The sequence below is a fragment of the Scophthalmus maximus genome, chromosome 4 (assembly GCF_022379125.1).
Source record: "Scophthalmus maximus strain ysfricsl-2021 chromosome 4, ASM2237912v1, whole genome shotgun sequence".
NCBI lineage: Eukaryota > Metazoa > Chordata > Actinopteri > Pleuronectiformes > Scophthalmidae > Scophthalmus > Scophthalmus maximus.
Genome location: NC_061518.1, coordinates 20,599,809 through 20,618,172, shown reverse-complemented (window position 1 = coordinate 20,618,172; position 18,364 = coordinate 20,599,809). Strand labels below are relative to the sequence as shown.

At 40.3% G+C, this 18,364-nt stretch overlaps 1 long non-coding RNA gene across 2 annotated transcripts in view; it reads right to left on the bottom strand.

The window, feature by feature from the left end:
* Positions 1–12,759, bottom strand: part of LOC118302414 — a 61,979-nt gene extending 49,220 nt beyond the window's left edge. For both annotated transcript variants that reach the window (XR_004790542.2, XR_004790544.2), the window contains exons 1-2: positions 12,303–12,759; positions 2,882–3,013 (exon numbers count right to left, since the gene is read on the bottom strand). This is a non-coding gene — a long non-coding RNA (uncharacterized LOC118302414). The remainder of the gene's footprint in view (positions 1–2,881; positions 3,014–12,302) is intronic.
* Positions 12,760–18,364: the final 5,605 nt, after the last annotated feature.

The window sequence follows — 18,364 nt, the reverse complement described above, 5'->3', positions numbered from 1 at the left end:
ATTTTCAGTGATGCATTAGTGTCAGGATGTGTCGGTTCCATTTCTCAGAGACGAGCAGAAGCCGGACAGCCTGGGTGGATGTGTAAATACAACAGAAAACACTTAACTATGAGATCATCTGCACCGGGTTATTAATCTTGCTTTTTAAGGGCCTGTGTGGCCTGACTCCATCTATGATTCTTCGGGCCTGGTGTTGCTATATTCTGAGCCATGTTATCAGCCGGAAAGAAATATCCATTAAGGAGATGGATGTTTTTTGGGGATTGTTGGAAGACAAAAGGAGCACACAAGTGCTGATTGGGTGGGTTATGGGTTAAGGGCACATTCACAATGGGCTTTTTTGTTTGGATGGGCTACATGACACCACACAGGGCATAATGGCTGCTGCTGCTGTAAATCCACACGTCCTACCAGCCGATGAGTGAGTCCTCGTCGACCAGTGAAAGATGCAAACAGAGAATCTGCTACAAAACATTTTTCTAATATACCTGAGCTAAGTGTCTATATTTCAAATATAACTTTCTTTACATGAGCTGCCTGCTTCACATTAATACAGTTTCACACATTTACACTTGCGAAATGTGAAGCATACCATTGCCAGTTATTGGTATTCCCAGTCATGTCCCTCACAGTGAACGGCTCTCCTATTAATTCAAGACACATCTCAAAACTCAAAACAGCCACTAAGCATGTACATCAGTGAATCGAATACGGATACCTCGCATGACAAATTAATCATTATCGTTAACATTGTGGACTGCTTGAAAAAGATCATCTGCAGAGTGTATTCATAACAACTCACTGAGGCCATTCCAGTGTGCGCCACAGCATATATCGTCCATACTAATGCACAACACTGACTTTTAAATGTTCAATGACCCCATGTATCATCTCTGGTGATGTTGAATCAAGAGGTGATGACGTTTCTGCTGCAAGGCCCAAAGCACTAAACCACAGGCCAATGGCTTCTTGTCACTCTACAACTCAAACAATACATGTCCGGAACTTCACAACTTTTATGTTAAGACAATGAATGCTCTGATTGTGGAATCCTTCAACGACAGTGACCGAATGACCAGAGCCAGAACTCGTAATATAATCAAGACATGTGCTTTCATCCATTAATGATTTTCTATTCAAAACTGTTAGGCTGTAAAAAGCCTGTCTGAGGAGTGAAGCTTTTTTATAGGACCAGAGGTTTCCAATGAGAAGACCCAGCAACCTTTAGCTTGTTGAATTCAATCCAGGTATACTTCAATTAATTAGAACTAAATAAATAATGTGCAAGGAGCCTATTTAGAGGTTTTATTCTCAAGACATAAAAGCCATTAATTATCAGGGTCAATGGGAGAGAGGGAGATAACAGAGGGGCGAAACAGGTAGAATTCTGAATGTCAATTAAACTAATAAACTTTATCACTAAATAAATCACATGAGAAACAACGGCAAACTAGTGGTCAATTTTTTGGGCAAATGGCTCAAATGCTGATTCAATTTTCTGAAATGAAAATATAGTGCACAACTAAAACAAATCAAAGACAACAACATTCTCCTGAAATTACTCTTCCTTGTTTTTGAATGTCCAGAGAGGCAGGTGAAGTCTGCCCTTATTACCAATGTCAGAAATTCGATTAAGCATGAGGAAAGCAAATGATCCCAATGAACTAATGATTAATCCAGCAGGTCTATTTACTAATGTACCAGAATGCATTAGAGGCATAAGTTAATGGGGACAGAACATCAATTCAAATACAAATGAACCACATTTGCATTGGACGCTTATTGACTGGTGTAACAAAACGAATTACAAAAGGTAATCTACTTATAAACCTTAGAGACGAATGAAACATGATTCCTACCATATCTACAATTTAACTTGGATCCACTCTTGCCTCCAGAAATGACAGCATCAATATCTACAGATCTAACGATCTGTTGTCAAAATAAAACATGACAATCCGTCCAAATTAAAGGACAGACAAGAAATACTTAACCTGAGTTCCTGTCAGAGCAGAAAGACAACTGTTTATTCTGATTGGGCGAAACGATGAATGCTAATTACTGTTTAGATATAAACCGTGAGTATGATCACGAGGATTAATGACGATTTTGCATTAAAGGATTTTTTTTTGCGTGTATTGGAGTTTGGTAACTCACTGCCATCCTGCCTATTAGTGGCAGAAATTTTCCCACACTCTCCTCCGCCAAACAAGGGACAGTGTGAAGGATTGTCAAACCTGCCAAAGGCGACAGTGCTATAGCACTTCTCAAATGGCTCCAGGCGAGCACAGGTCCTTCCCCAAGGTTGAGTTTAAAAAAAATAAAAAATAAAAATACTCGTTTCACTTTGGGGATGAAAGAAACAGACTTAATCCTCGCTTTGTTCTTGTACATAGATGAACATGAAAGCCCACTTCTGTGGATTGCTTCTCTCCGGGCCCTTGGGCACATTGCTGGACCAAGATCGAGTCTTATCAATAACGCTAACTATAGGCTTAAATTGGTGGAAAATATTCCACAATTTGACAGAAATCTATCCATCCCCTCTTCCCAGCGGTAATGACACTTTTGCTAGCTTGTCTAATAGCATCTAGTAAGTGATTTTTTTTTGTAAGGGGAGGAGGGGGGTTTAAAAAGAGAAAAGCAGCAGTTCTATTTGATGTTTCGATCTGCGATTGATCTCAGAGGAAAGACTCACATTCTGAAAGTAGGATTATTGGCTTCACTGGCTCTCCTCAGAAGTCAAAGATCTTTGAACAGCCTTGTAAAGTGCACTACTTCCAGGCTGCTGGTGAACTGCTTATGAACTCATCAAACGAGCACCTGTCTCCATATTAATGAGGCACCGTGCACTTGACAAGGGTCCTCTTCCCACACTTACCTGTCTCCCTGAGAACCTCAGCGTTTTTCCTGGAAACCACAGAACAAATGGCTCCTCCTTCTCCAGCTGATGTCTCCTCACATTCACAATAGGAGCAGACTCACCCGATCATCGGAGTTGCAGGACGCCACACTGAGAGTAGAAACAATCAGATATCATGATCAGAAAAAACAGCAGTGCTGATAGGAATATATTTGAAAACATTTACCACATGCTACAACTGTGCACAAGTCTGGCATAAGGCCGCAAGACAATCTTGCACACTGCCAACTGCACATTTCGCAGTTCATATGTTCAACAGCTGAACAGCTTCTCCACTTTACCAAAAATCATGTGGTGGTAAATCAATATTTAAGCTTATTTATTCAGCCTCCTCTGTGCAGCTAACACAGCTAATAACTAGCGTCAGTCAGTGTCACAAAATACAATACAGCCCTTTAAACAGAAATGTCTCAATTTTAATATTGTATGGATCAAAAACAAAATTATGTGTCAAAGTCTTGTGATTAATTAGCAGATGACTACATAACAATGACATTGGAAATTAGATAAATATTTGGTGATAGGTAAAGTGCATCCATTTTTGTTGCGTACTGCAGAATGGGGTGCTAGTGCTGGTAGTGGTCGTATGTGTGGGTGGGGGTTTGTAGCTAAGCCTATGGTGGTGGGGTGTGGTGGGTGGTAGCGGCATGGCTGAACTGTAATTGATAATGTAAAGGCAGATGGGGGTCTCCGGGGAGACGGAAAGAATCCAAGCAGATGGCCAAATTGCCACTTATTTATGTGGAGCAGAGGACTCAGCCCTCTGGTCCACATGGTATGATGGATCATTATAGCTCTCTGTGCATAAACACCAATATGCTTTTAAATCTGGATGGCAAAGCTGAAGACAGCCGACGAGCAAAAGTGCCATTTTTCAAAGGTGCTGTCAAGAGCATAGGGTGTAGGGGGTGGGAGGGGGGGTTACGGTAAACAACCTATGCTACAATGAATCTAATTATAGACCATCCGCTCACAACCTCTGCCGTCTACCTCCCAAACACAAAAAAGGAAAGCGGACGTTTGTCAAGTACAAACCTCCAAAGGCTCCATCTGCACTGAATGCCGCCGTGTTAACGAGCTGACAGTAGCAACAGACATGGAGAGCCAACGCATACATGTTTTGTTTTTTAGTTCAGCAGCAGACATCTAGATTAGGAGTCACAGTAAAAATTAACGATGAGCGCACACACACACACACACACACACACACACACACACACACACACACACACACACACACACACACACACACACACACACACACACACACACACACACACACACACACACACACACACACACACACACACACACACACACACACACACACACACACACACACGTTAGTGGTCAGTGTGTTTTGATGACTGTCATCATCTTCGATCAGCTGCTGTGTGCAGACACAGACAGATTGGTTAATATGGTTGAGGCCGTTTGATCCCACTCCGTCCTCTATTAATGTCAGCCTGGACCACCTATTTCATATTTACTAAGACTCTTATATCCCTCCCCATGCAGTAATTGGTCTCCTAATGTGAGGGCACTGATGTGAAGGCCATCCATCGGACTGAAATTACAGAGCATGCTCCCCCCTGCTTCTCATAAAGACACTTCAATACTAACCAGCTTTTCGGTGTTGGGGATTGTAGCTTTAAGCAACTGTTCTAAATCATTTGTACAGCGTTGTCCATCTTTGGTCAAAAAATTGCATCAATACTACAAAAACCATCACTGAAAACTCATTGCTGACCCCTTGGATAAATGACTGTGCCTCTGTGCTCATCAAAAGACTGGATATAAACTGATTATATACAGGGTTAGCACTTGAGTTAATGTGGACTGGTTCTCTGAAACCTGACTTATGCTGATAGCAACAAACTACAGTATATCAGTATATCCACTGACTACAGAAAAAAAACATAACGCAAGCTTGTATTCTTTTACACTTCTCGTGTGAAGGAGTTCCTACTGGCAAACAAGTACAGGTAGCCTGAACGCTGACACATGTACAATGAAGAAGAAGAAGTTATTTGAAAACAAAACTGCCCACAGAACAGGAACCTAAATGTGTCATTAAACGGGGAATGCACAACACCTCCCTGGGCCTCCCATATTTTACATTCCTGAGTAACACCAGTGAATATTAATATTTGCTTTTCATTTCGAGCAGCAGTGGTACTCTGTTCAGGAGGTGCAAAAAAAGTTGGAGTGTGGCAAATGTGACCTTCAGACAGGATATTATGGTAACTAAGGGTGCTTCATCCGGCCAATGAAATAGATGTTTACTGTAATTGAGGATATTTTTCCCAAAGATGAAATGAAAATAAATGTGCATGAAAAGAGTCACACTGTGAGGCCTAATTAAAGCTGACTATGAGGTAAAGGCCTTCTTTGTGTGCAGTGATGATTGACAGAAGATGAGAAAAATCGCCCAGTCACGGCAACTGCCAGCGTGTAAAATAAGATAATCCTTCATTAGTCCCACAGCAGGGAAATTTGCCAAAAATAATTTACAAGACCGTGTGTGACCCATTCACCAACCATACCTTCTACATATGTGTGTTGCTGAGATTGGCTGAAAGCAGGAGCACCGTTTGTGGGCAGCGCTTAGTTAACAGCCCTCTGTACACGTCCAGTCACAAAGAGAACAATCACAACTTGACAAGAGCTGTACTGATCAATATCATTGTAAAGACTGTAAAAAAATGTGTGCTCAGAGGGAGATGCTGCACAACAAAGCCCCATCTGCCAAGACAATGTAAAGCTCAGATGGGTTTAATACAATTCAAATGGTTTAAATTGAACTCTCAAGAAGAAGCTGGCTTCTTTTAATGCAGCATACAAGTTATTGCCTTAATCTATTGCATTACAAAACTAACTCTTGGTCAAATGAGGACTGGTTTCAGGGTGGTATTTAAATTCAACTTTCTATAACGGATTTTGTTAAATCTTTCCAAATATAGCACTTGGGTCCACTTTCCCAGAGGTTTGAGGAATATACTGTAGCATTAAAATACCCCATAAATTAGTCAAAACTACACTAATGAGTTGGGTTTTTTTTTTTTTTTTTTTAAAGAAACAGTTAAAAACAACATTTCCATGAAAGCACAGGATTATTATGACTCATAAGTACCATCCACCATGGCGACCACTGTGAGGCTGATATCGGTTTAATAGGGTGAAGAACTGCCACAGCTGCTGCTGATGATTCACTCAAATCTGTGGCACTGAAAGGACTTCAACAATCGGACTAATACAGGATTCTTCTGAGCAGCAACACAGGCAAAAACCACAGATAAGTACTGAGGGAAAACTAGGTCATTTGTTTGAAATATTGGGCAATTTTCTGTCAATCAAAAATGATTCCTTTACCTCATGCGCAATGAAATCCCAGAGGAGCACTGATTTCACACACCAAACAATGGGAGGTGGGTAACTTGACCTTAAAATAAAGATGTTTCAGATTTAGTTGAGTACCCACTCATTCTACACTTCAAAGAGAAATGTATGATTCTGCTATAATGGTGTCAGTGTCTGCACTCAATTTTGGTAACAACTTGCTCCGAGAGAAAGAAAGAGTCTGGAAGCAATTTGCTATAGAACAGTTTTCCTTTTCCTCTAACGAAAGTTATTATAACTATTGACCTTTCCAGTGCTTGAATGGCATTTCCAAGCATTCTGGGATGCCACTGCTGCGCTCTAAAACGGAACTTTTTAATTCTCTGCGTCAGTGTTGTTCTAGGCCTTGTCTCCTGGGTAGAGCACTTAAACTATTACTGTATGCTCACTCTTTCACCACACTGTTTGAACAGCAGGGCCTTTCTGCTTTTCCTGTACTCTCAGTGACATATTGTAAAATCTATTCAAATGGCTTTTAGTTATGAGGAACAGTTTGTAAAGTAACAGGAGTACTTTTTAGTACTTTTTACTAAAACTGAATTTTAAAATAATGTCTAGCACATCAGAAACTTCCCACTCAAATGTCTAAACAAGAGGTGTCAAACTTAATCACAAGAGGTTGTATTTAAAAAATGACAATTTGATGGCAACACAAGTCCTATAAGTGAAAATATGACTCCCCAAAATCCATCTTTGCATAAAACAAAACAAATATATCTAAAACCAAACGTACTCGAGGGAAACAAAGAGTCCACCGCATCATTACTTGTTTACTGCAAACCTACCCGGATTATTTTCAAATGACAAATAGAATGGAAATCACATGGAATGAAATTCACCAGATAACCAGATAAGTGATATTTTGATTGAAAAAAATGTAGTCATATGTTTTGAAATGTACATGCACATCAGTCGCACACAAGAAATTAAACTCATATTTTCGTGTTAAACCAGTAAACCATTTGTTCATAATATGCTGTTTTCCACTTTGACATAGCCGATGATGAGCTAATCAGGAGGAAGAAGAGGCGAAGGCATGCAGGTGTTTTACAGTGTTTGATAGCGCAGGATATTGCAGTGCATGCTGGGCTTTGTAGTATGCATGTTGTGGGAAAATGCAACTGGGCCAGTATTATTGGAAAATCAAAATTCATCTCACATATATAATTATACCAGAGGCCTGACCTGGCACATAGGCCTTGAGTTTGGTAGATGTGGCCTAAACAGAGAATGAAATGAGAGTTGTTCTTATTTGGTCTATGAAAAGGGCTGAGCTCGCTTCCCTTTACACTGCTGCTCCCTTGTGGCGCATCTACATATGATAGGCTGGTGTGAAAAATGTGAATCTGGTAGTCTCGGGTGATTAATTAACAACAGGAAAAGACGTTGTTGAGTTCAATCCTTTTGTAGAGTTAATGAACGGAACTCAAGCTAGCTTTAAATAGAATTTACCACAAAACAGTCTCCATAGTATATTGTAAATTCTACAATTTTACTGAAGTGCTTCAGTATGTGTGGTTTGATACTTGCCTCTTGTACTGTAGTTGTGTTGGAGTTGCTAAACAGACCAGCAGCATTAGGGCCGGTTCAATGATAAATGTTAATTTGTGCCTCTATTTTAGGAATCTGAGGACTGAAAGTCAAAGTCACACACCCACATCACTTCCATCCACCCTTGCCTCTCAGTCACAGCCTTGTCCTGCTGTCCCACCACCTTCATCCCAGCCCCCGTCTCCAACCAAAGCAATCAGGTAAATCCCACATTAACTCCTGGGAAACAGCCCATTAATATTTCACTTGTTTGCAAGCCTGTTTGCACCATACATCAATGCCCAGCCACTCCTTTCAAAGCCATACATTAGAACTATTTTCAAAATACTTCATTGTCAGCCTGTGGCAGCCTCATTACTTATTAAGATAAGCAAAAAGATGTGCAGGAGCAGTTGGTGGCTCAGCTCGCATTAAAAGCTCCTTTCTACTGTTTCCACCTCCCCTGCCTGGCTCCTACTCCACCTCCTTCTCCTCCTCCTCCTCTGTACTCATTTGTGTGCAAACGCCATCTGAGATTCTTTAGGAAGTTACTTGTCTTAAAATAAGAGGGATGTTAGTTTGGTTAAAGGAAAAAGACAACATGCCTGCTGTGCAGGGTAAAGAGTACTAATCTAATTGAATTAAATTTTAAATCCTTGCATCATGTAAAGATGTGGTGCAGTAACAGCCAGAGTAGTGATAAGTAGATAGGTTACATATACTATGCTAAACTAATTGATGGCAAACTTGCAGGTCCATAATTCACAAGAAAAAAATCATAGGATGTTGAACTATTTGAGGCACAACTTCTTCAGGACAGACGGAAAGTGAGAAGATGCGCCGATTAGCATTTTACTTTCCAACGCTCTTTGAGACCAAAGATACCGATAATCGGTATTTGAAACAGATATTTGACTGCAGTAAAAAAAAATGTCAAATGGTGTCAACACACAACTGTTGTTCAATTCACAGAACTTTCCCACATAACCTTAACACACAAAGTGCAGTGAGCTATCAGCAGCATTATTTAAAAGTTGAACAAACAAACAAACAAACAAATAAATAAAAATTGACGACCGATAACTGGCAAGGCCGATAAGCGGTCGACCTCTAGCACAAACTTGGTTATAGACCGTTTAAAAATCAATGCTTTTGTGCTAAAATGAGCACAAATGAGATCCTTAACTGTAGTTCATTCAGTGTAGCACATGCCAACCAAAAAGGACTGCCAAAAGCCTAGAGTACAACATCCAAAATATTTTACACTATCACACTATCATTACTGCTTGGGTTGTGCCTTAAAAAGCGAATGCGGCAAATGTCACTTCCGGCATATGAGAAGTATCTGAAGAGCTGTTACTAAAGATTGGGAGCATTACACTGCCATACCACAACAAAAGAGAGATTGCCGAATTATTACCTCATCATTTCTGACAAAAAGAAAAAAAAAAGCTTTAAAGGGTGCTCGAAATCTACTACAAAAGGCATAAAAGATCAGAGAGGAAGAGGTGAGAGGCTTATAATCTTTTTAACTCATAATCTCACTTCACTGTCATTCATGTAACATGATGGTAACCCATTGTAACTATTGGGGAACGATTCCAATATTTGGAGCCAACTTTCTGTAAATATTCAAACTGTTAACATCAGATGGATTATAGCAATTGAAATCAATTATGTGGATTCTGTACAACGCAATTATTCATTTTAGAAAACTACAAATTATTCCTCTCCAAATTGGTGAATGTACTTTGGCTTCAGCTCCAAAACCCCATTACAAACAAGTTAGTAAATGGAAACCAGGCAAAACGGTGACAATTACCCAGGTGTTATTGTGAAATAAATCTCTGTGGAGGTGGACAGGCTTGAAGGAAAGTGTGACTGGCATCCATTTCCTATGGTGACACTGAATCTGCCTCAGTGCCTGTGGAAAGTCAGGCGCACTAAAAAAATAATAACCCTGTGCCTGGTGCGGATGGTTACATACTATCTGGTTTAAAAAAAGCTAATGAATGTGAGTGGAGACTCCCCCTGTGTCCAGTCCATCTCAGACCTCTTTAGTTTGTCAGACATCACCACCATGTGACAAAGACATGCAGCTCCAGTGGAGTGGGTTAACTTTCACACTGACATTTGGACTTGGCCTACAACAGGAGACAGCGCAGGTGTGAGAGTAATAACACTAATCGTGGCTTTTGCTCCATTTAATTGTCCCACGCCGATCAGCTGGAGAGTGTAACAGTATGACCGAGGGGAATTCAGTCATCATTAATGTGATCAATTACACCTTTCTCCTGCTTAAGCAAAGACAGGAGGCCAATGTGAGCTGGAGCGCAGTCAACTACTGACGGTTTCATGAAAACTGCCCCGTGAAAATAACAAATGTAACCTGCAACAGTGACGACGTTTCCTTTTTTAAGTATGCAGATGACATGGCCCTGGTGGCCAACATCAGGGATGAAAAATCCCAATCTGCATAATGCAGACGGGTTGAAACCTTAATGACCTGGGGTGAGGTCAAATTGTCCTTCCTATCTACTATGCCTTGACCTCAGTGGAAAACGTCATGAGGCCAAGGAAAGGTGTAAAGGAGGACTAGTAGGACTTAGGAAAAGCAGACCGCGCTGCTCTGAGAATCCGCCTCGACTTTCACTAAACTACGTCATCATGCGACGGGGGATGTTATTGACATGCGTCTGCCGTTTCCGAAGATGAACTACAAAAAACGTAGCGGCTCCATCAGCATGTTTCAGTGTGTTTTACCACCGTGCAACATCAGATGTAAATGATTCATCTGTAACAGTAACTTACATGATGTCATGCGTTTCTTCTGGGTCATATTCATACTCTTCTACTTCTTCTTCCACTTCCGATTGAATCTTTTACATTCGTGCATGGAGCGTCACGTTCAATATCGCCGTTGTGGGGCGTCTATATCTCCTTATTGTCACAAAGGAAGCTCCAGTGTACCCAATGCTAAATGAGATAGGAAAGGAAGCATTGAAGCTGCTTTCCTATGCATTTAGAGAATCCAAACAGCTCTTATCATGGCCGCTGATCAAATACATCCGGGTCACGTCATGATTTAGGAAACTTCCTAAGCCAATTTGCCAATTTGACCTCACCCCAAGACAAAGGAGTTGTGTTGTGGAGAAAGGCGGACATCCAATTTAACCCATCCTCTCTTTGAACCCCTTGGGCAGTGGAACAGGTAGAGGCCTTCAAATACCTGGGAAACAAAGATGGACCTTGTTCTGTCCTTCTCCCACGACACTGACTACTGTTTGCAAAAAGGTACAACGACATCTGTTACAGCTGAGGAAACTCAGGAGCTTCAACGTCAAGAAGGACATTTTGTTTACAAGTCACTCATTGAATCAGTACTTACCTTCAATATATTACCCTGGTTCAGTTTCATCTCAGTTAAGAATAAATCAAAGCTTTCCCTGATCATTAATCAAGCAAGTTAAAATAACTGGCAAAACCCAATCTCAACTATCAGTACTTCGTACCCAAGCAGATAAAAGGAAAGCCAAGCACATAACAGCAGATCCCACCCATCCATTGCACAAATCTTTCCAGCTATTACAATCAGGTCGGCGCTATGAAGCCCCCCTAAAACAACAACTCCTTTATTCCCACTGCCATAAACATCCTAAATTAACAATAAGATCCCTGTAACACTACCACGACTACACAAGCAGGAGATCAAGTTGCACACAAATAGTATTTTAAGTATTGTCTATTTTACGCTGTTTTATAAACATCTTTCTGTCAGTGTCAGATTTTAGTTTTGTCTTGTTTTGCTCTATCTTATGATGACCCTGGTGAAAAATTAGTATGCTAAATATATTAAATAAGAGTTTACTTTAAGTCAGACTAATCATCAGTATACTTCAAGTATGCTAAAGGTTATTTCACTTAAAGTTTGCTCATTTGGAACAACTCATTTTGTACTAAGTACATTTTAGTTGCATTCAAATTGTAGAAAAACACTATTTTATAGTGTGCTAAGTGTACTTTATATATATTTCCAGATAGCACATTTTGCTGTTAATATATTTGCAATATTTATTTTTTTTAAATGTGAGCACAAATAAAATTCAACAAAGTACATTATTTTTTCACCAGGGGGGCCAAGCCGCCCACAGATGATTTTCTGTCACAACAGACAAGTTTTGTGATTGTGATTCATGTCTGAGGTAAAAAGGTCGCTACAACAACTACAACAAAGACTATTACTATATTTCCATCCACGGCGTTCGTTGGAAACCGACGGTTGCCGACGGTTGAATGACGTCACGGCCTACTGCTACACCTGTAGTCTGAAGTTACGTTGGCGCTGCTGTAGCATTAACTGACTCCACGAGCTAAATGGCGACATTGTTCTAGCTCGAGTGTGTGTGAGCCACTGCACGGCAACACACACGCACCGTGTAGGTCACGTTACCTCGCGGTGGAGCCGCACACGTTGTGCCGGTGAGGCAGGAGTGTGTCGCGGCGGTGTTCCGGTGTTAGCATCGAGCATCCGGCGTCGTCGTCGTCTTCAAAACGCGTCCGCGGTGCGCGCGTGTGCGACAGGTGAGAGTATTGAACAGGTTCCGCTCCGCTCGGTGTAACTTTCTATTCAGTTTCAGTACATTGCTTTGAGCGAGGAGCAGCATCGTGTGCTCACTATCCGTTTGTTGTTCGTGTTTGTTTGTTTTCTTTTTTTTTTATTGTTTTTTTTTGTCGCTTGAGCTGTTGACCTTTGACCTTTCACCCCTATCGTGTCCCGTCATCCTCGCTGCCTCCTAATCGCGGTGAATAATCCTGATTTCTCAATGAATATGTGGACTCCATAAAATATCCAAAGAGCTGTAAAGCTATGAAGACTGTGCAAATATATCCAACACTTGTGACCTACCGTGACAGATATTGGAACTCTTCTCACTGTAGTTGATGATATGAATTGGACCACCTTTTGATTACCAATGTTGGACTTTGTAGATTACCTGGGATATGAATTGTTCATTATTTATTTATTTATTTTGTTGTTGTTGTTGTTTGTAAGTTTATTTGTGTTTTATGTATGTGCAAACTGTCCTTAATAAAGTTGTTGATTAAAAAATAAATAATAATAATAATTCTTTCTGTAGGCAGTAGAAAATAATGTTTTTTACCTCTAATAGTTTTTACTTATAATGTTCTTTCATCAGACCACTAATGGCCTTTGTCATAAGAAATATGATGATCTCATATACAGTTGCCTATATATGAAAAAAAGGATCAGGAGATGATGTATTTCAAGGAAGGGTAATCAAATATATTCATCTTGATTATGACTTTAGATTGGTTTATAATTTACTTGTAAAATAAGTAGTGCATCGGCATACATAATTAAAACATTCGCAACATTAAATTGCAACATTAAAAATGTATTTTGTAAAAAATAAAAACATCTCAATGACAAATTACTTGTAGAAGTTTGTATATATATATATATATATATATATATATATATATATATATATGTGTGTGTGTGTGTCACTCAAACTGAAAACATTCAGTGGGAAGAATCTTAAATACCATGTCGGCAACTTTAAAAGAAAATTACACCACATTGAGTCCAAATGCAACCATATATCAATGAAAGTAAAATGGAAACCTTATCGAACGCTTTCTAAAACATAAATTGTCTTCAGTTCTTCTCATCCACTGTAAGCTGTTGTTTGTCGTTGTTTGGCATTGTAATGGAGTCATTTAGCCTGTAAACACAGTCACACCTCAGTGTCCGTGGATCATTTCACCTAAAGTGGTGCTGTATTATTGATTTTCTTCTCTTTATTTTGCAGTTGTTTCCAAAGATACATGGTATCTAGGGGGGGTACTCAACACCCTGACATATAATTGTTGTGATGACAACTGAACATCTTGTTGCCAGGAAACAGTAAAATGTCTGGGCCTTGCGGCTCCATGTATCTGCTGCTCCATGTATCTGCACTGTAAAAACAGTGATGTCCTTTTCTAGAAATAGTGATGAATTATGAAGTCCTAGATTATTATTATCATTTAAATTATCATTTGTGGTTGAAAATGTCAGTTCCTTTTGTATCCCTCCAGTGGACTGCATTGCATTAATCAAAACAAATTATTTGAAGTGTTCACCAAACTAAAAAGCTGCTGCATTCTTCACCAACTTTAATAAAGCCAAAGCTTGTTCGGCACAGGTAAGTTGATTAATGACCGGAATGGGGCTATATTTTTCAAACCGCTCCAAAAGTGGGCACATCCATGTACTCTTTCTAATGGCTTACAAAAGCCGCTCCAGGGGCCACGCAGGTACAGTACGGGGAGCATCATCTGCTCCCGAGCAGATTATTTACACTGTGCCTTTATCAGCTATCTAAACTGAGGCTATTAGTCATCACAGAGCAGATGGCAAGTCCTGGAAAGTGAGCATTTACTGGTAAATGGTGATGAATGGAGCAGCAAATCAATGGCTATACATCAACCAGGCTTCGCCTATACACTGTTCTCTCATTTCTCGCGCAATGACGAAGTCTGCATTTACTGTATGCATAATTCCCACATCACATTTAAAGTGGTAGGTTGTGCAAAACCTGTGACACCAATCTAAAGTAAAAAGCCTTAAGACTGCTCCGGCATTATTGCGTGTGACCCATTAAATCAAGGCTGGAAGTTACAAAACTGAAACAAAGAGAGGGGTGAATTAATTATTTCAGCCACTGCCTGGGCATATATTAGGGGCAAACTACCAGGGATTTAAATAAAAAATTGTATTTTTAGAATATGATGTAAAAGCCTCATATACTGTAGCTGCAACAATAAAGGAGGGTACATAAGTATTTATGTTGAGGATTTGAGTAAGCCTAAACTGGTTGTAGTCATTGCAGCAGCAGAGTAGATGAGTAAACATTATTTTGGGATTCTTATCTTCCACTGCAATCCTTTCATTGTGTGTGTGTGTGTTCTGGATGGAGAAAATGCATTGAGAAGGAGACCAAAAAAGAAGAATTTTGGCTTATGTTTGCAGTTTTTTTTTCTCATCTTGGCTCCCAGCGTGAAAGACTTGCTCTTCAGTCAATGTGCATGAAGCCAGCGTGTAGTTCCTTGCTTGGGATTGCTTGTTGGCTAATTTCTCTCAACCCTTACTCAAACAAATCAACTGTGTGTGTGTGTGTGTGTGTGTGTGTGTGCATGTGTGTGTGTGTGGTTGGGGGGTGGGGGGGGGGGGGGGGGGTCATGCAACTGGAGCGAATCCCTGGCAAAGAGCCAACAACTCTCCCAGCAGACTCAGCAGGAGTGTTTGGACAGTGAACACTCCAACAGTCGGCCTCATCCCTGGCTTGATGCTTTCTATCCCCACACTCACACAAACACACTCCACCCAACCAACAACGAGCACCACAACACATATATAGACGTATAAGTCACCAATATACAGTATTACTCTCTTTCTAGCACAAATACACGTAAACAGGCATATGTATGCACGGATGCACAATCATGCCAGCACTGTCATACACACACACTATATAGAAGCAAAGCAGGAAAAGGGTAATAGTCGGTGCAGCAGAGAGATCATAATAGTAAGTCTGGCAGATCTACAGGTACTGTCCTGTATATTGTGTGTGCATCTTTGTGCTCCTATGTGTATGTGTGGATATATAGAGGGTTGGGCAGGGACGTCCCTGTACTTCAGTATGTGGCTCCCACGACAGCCCGGGGTGGCACATCCATCTATGTCTTTTTGCCAAATTTGATTTTAAATATTTATCACACCATACATCTTGGCTGAAACAAATTGCTGGCAAAGTGCTATTGTCTGTGAAGCATGCAGTAAGAAGGATGGAGGTTTTAGAGGGAACATCAATGTTTCATTTGGTAAAAATGAATGACTGGGGAGTGCAACTACAGCACCTTTTTAAAAATAGGAGAATGACACAAAAGTAAAACTTTGTGAAGTGCACTCTTCCTATGGAGTAAAGGTGGAAGCAAGTATTTTTGATATAAAATGTAGGTGCTTTTTAAAGGAGATTTTTTTTTATCCTTCATGTACATTTGACCTTGTTAGAAATGGCACTGCAAAGTGTTTGAAGACTAGTGGGGTTGCTGAAGGTTTGTAATTCAACTTCTATGATATTTTTGAATAGGAATATAATATCTGGATAGGGGAGAACTCCTTGGAGCTCAACATCTGCAAGATTTTGTGGAGGAAGGCGAACTTCCGTTTTGATGTAAGTGACTGAGGGCCCCTGTGTGAAGGTGTGGGTTGATGTCTATGTCAGCGGCTCATTATCCTGCCTCCACTGTCTCTCTCACTTCCTAGTACAATACCCACCTTTAATGTTTGTTTTCTTATTTAACCCTTTTTGTCTTTTTGAAAATACACGTTGAAATCTTCTGCATCCAACCCATTGTCGGTTCCCTCCTCATGTTGCGGCTTTTTGAGCAAACCAGTGTTGAATCAGCATGCCAGCAGGGCCCCAGTCCTCCTGCTGTGTGTGTACCGTTTTTGTGTCTTAAAGCTTTGATTCCTAATCTAGGGAAATATTTAGACCAATGCATTCTACCATTACCACCAGAGAACAGCTCTTTTAAGTGCCTCACCTAAGGGCAGTTATTAGTGTTCGTTGGGAAACTGGTGAGAAATACCAGTTCACTTTCACAGTCCTCTGCTCAGAGAAACCAATATATACAATATTAAAAAGATATACACTACTGCTGCCAACTGTTGTAGTAACACTGGACCAAATTCAGAGTAATGGTGGCTTTCCCAGCAAACAAAAGATGATGTACAGCTTACCTGGGGACAGAAAAGCCACCCGAGCACAGCGTATACCTCGGCTGGATGATGCCAAAAAAGCAGCGGTGCCGAGCGACTCAAATATTGCTCCGCTTTTGTTGCATTGGTCCGCTCAAGGGAAGGTACTGCCACAGATTTGATTTACTGCGTTGTGGGCACAGCAACACACATTTCTGTTGCCTTTATATGATAGAAAACTATAACACCAGAGGAAAAGTGTGTCAATATAATAAAGTAGTGAATATAGAAGAAAAGAGTGGAACACCGGATAAATAACTACTGCAGAAGGACTTATAAAGGAGGTTTTGACTTATTTTTAGGAGAAATAATCCACATGCTCAGTGCCTTTCATATAACTCACTGTAAATTAACCAACTGAATGCTTTGAATAAATCCTTCCAGCCTCCATGGTTTCACAGGGCCACAGATGGAAATGAAAAACAATATACAACATCGTGAGTATAATGCTTCAACAACATCTGGCTTTGTTTATCTCCCTAATTGATGGATGGCTCAACTTGTGCAGAATATACCCAGTATACATTTCAGATTGTCCCATTCCTATTGCCCATAGATGAGAATGAATATGCATGCGTCTGCACAATAAATATTCACCTTAGTAATCTCACTCCGTCCAATAAATCATACCTTACCCTTCAGCTGGGTTTGTGCGCAACCAAGAGGCGACCACATGGTGGTGCTATTGTCTTGTGCAGGATAAAAGATGATCATTCACTGAACAGGACATGCTGTGCTAACATTGTGCAAACGTCTTACATTTAGTACTGCATAACATAATAATTTACATATTTTACTTGCTATTTAAACCTGATTTCTGATTGCATTATTTCAATGTGCATATTATCAGCACCATCCAGATTCATACTAATTATTTTACATCTAAAAGTGCTCAGAAAAACTACTCTCTCCTATTGTTGGCCAATGGTTAAAGGGTATTTGTGTTGTTAGTGCTGTCTTTTATCTCATCGAGATTTTCCTTTTTTGGTTTCGAGAGCTTTCTAGTTTCACAGTTAATACAAACTGTCAGGCATGATGCCTGTTTATCTCCCCTGGCAACAGTAACATCTCTTACATCTTCCACTAGATGGCACTAGTGTAGCACTGCCACTGGGGAACTGCTGTGCTTTTGCCATTGTCTTGACACTATTCCCTTAACTAAATGACTGGCAAAAAATGCAGCAGGTATTAATTACCAATTCAGTATTAGCAGTCATTAATATCCGCGTTCAAAAAGGGAGCGCACAAATGGTGACGTGCGACCAAACAGTGCGCAAAAACAAAATGAATCAGGAGTTTTAAGGCCACTCAGAAATGCATCCCACAAAGCTTCTCAGCATATAAATATGTATTACATCTGCAACTCAATTAGGCATGGTGAAATCTGGCCTTTGGGGTAGAAACCTGTGAACCTGCGTATGTGCCTTTAAGTGTAGGGCTTTTTGCTATTACTGATAATCATCCCAGCTGACCTGTATATGGTGGCTATGATATAAAATACACTTTTGATCTGCGTGCACCAAAGGATTAAGTTTACTCGCATACACCTGGCCCATGCCGTAAATGTGGATCAGGGTAGGCCGAATAGCTTCATTACAGTCAGCTGTGTGGAGCTGGCATATGGAAATATCCCAGAAATCCAAATGGAGAACTGCAGCTTCATTAAATTTGGCAATAAAATATTT